We start from the raw sequence: 1,819 nt of genomic DNA, 5'->3' as shown, positions 1-1,819 counted from the left end.
AGCATGCAGCTCCCTGCTCCTGGAAAGAGCTAAGTGCTGCCAAACAGCTCTTTGGTGGTGGGAAGTGCCTGGAGGTAGGCAGAGGAGCAGGGATGTGGCATGCTGGGGAGGGGGGTGGCAGGTGAAAGCTTGGCAGCCTGCAGCAAATGTGACCTCTGTGTTTGAGACCCCTGGTATACATATCACAGAACATAAGATACTGTACAGAAATGGTTAATAGCTCAAGTGTTTAGTGTCCCTAGTTATGTTTTGGAACAGGAAAAGTACAGTTTTCCACAGACACATCCCTTGCTGGATGTTGTCATCCACCTTGAGTCCAGTGGTTAGGCTTTTTGACTTAAGTCATTACTCAAGATGACAATGGGCAGGGACATTTTCTTTGTGATGAAGATGCACTCTCAGATTGAAGTGTCAAGTACTTGAACAAATTGATGCATTAAAAAGCAGGCACCAGGCCCACATGGTATACATCTGAGATTTCTGAAGGAGCTTAGATATGAAATGGCTGAGTTCATAAATCTTATTTAAAGATGGTTACTTTCCAAGCTTCTGGAGTAATAGCTATGTTGTGCCTGTACTTAAAAAAAGCTCTGGCAATATGTGAGAAATCATAGACTAGTAAGTCTTCCATATGTACTTAACACATTTTACTTGTAATTATCATTTCAACTAAATCTGCCATCTGGAAAATCATGATTAACCAGCATGATACGTACAAAGGAAAATAGCTTTTGAGAAGGTTCCTCAGAGGCTACTGACAATAAGTTTCTCGTAAGGTGAAAGACAAAATAGTGCCATGGATCCAAAAACTGTTTAGGAGATAAGTGACCATTTAATCTGTTTTTATAGCAAAAGCACAACAGCTGCAAGGCCCGTGGTTCTCTATGTACTTATGTTTCCAAACAATTATTTATACAGTGAACTAAGTAGTGAAGAAGCAAAGTTTAGATGTTATTTAAATTAGTCAGGACCAGAAGAAGTTGAGCCATTTGACCAAGCTAGGTGAAAATGTAATGATGGATGAAGTTCAGTGTCAGTAAATGCAAAGTAATATACATTGCAGGGAAAACAAACTACTCATGAACCTTCCAGAATGCTAAACTATCAATGCAGGAAAGCAATGCAGGTGATGTAGACATAATGAAGACCCCAGTGTGCAGTTGCAGTCAAAGAAAAGGTGATTTAAGGAAGAGGATGGAAAATACACCTGTACAATAAAGCAGAATTGGGGTGTGTTTAGGGAAGAATTAAAATAAAGGGCACAGAAAAACTCATGACTGAATAGAATGAGATTGTTTACTTACCTTAATTTGCCCCCTTTGGGTGAGTAAGCATGACATCGCACCTTCAATTACATCACAATTTTTTTTTTCACAGAACTCCTTCCTCAATGCACATGATGAATGGGTCTGATTGAGCAGCTCTTCAATAACTTGTTTCTTCACTGTTCACTGTAGGACCCCCAGCCTTATTTACTGCATCCTATTCAATCCTGGCTCCAAAGACAATTTTGTCATCAGCTTTTTGCTATAGTATTGAGTGCTTCACAAACAACTTATTTTCACAACGGTGAGGGGGCTCTATACCCATAATACAGATTAAGGACTAAGGCAGCAAGAGTAGACCCTTCTGATGATTAAGTTTAGGAGCTTGGTTTAAGATGTGGGGGGAAATTCCAGCTACTATAATAGAGGCAGTGGGGTAAAATGGGGCACAGTTGGGCCCAGCAATCTCCTGGGACTCACAACAGTGCAGGAAAGCTCCTCCTCCCTGGGACCACCAGGACATATGTGGTAGTAAGCTTAATTATTGAATTTCC

The sequence above is a fragment of the Lepidochelys kempii genome, chromosome 3, assembly GCF_965140285.1.
Source record: "Lepidochelys kempii isolate rLepKem1 chromosome 3, rLepKem1.hap1, whole genome shotgun sequence".
NCBI lineage: Eukaryota > Metazoa > Chordata > Testudines > Cheloniidae > Lepidochelys > Lepidochelys kempii.
Note: the sequence above shows the minus strand (reverse complement) of the source record.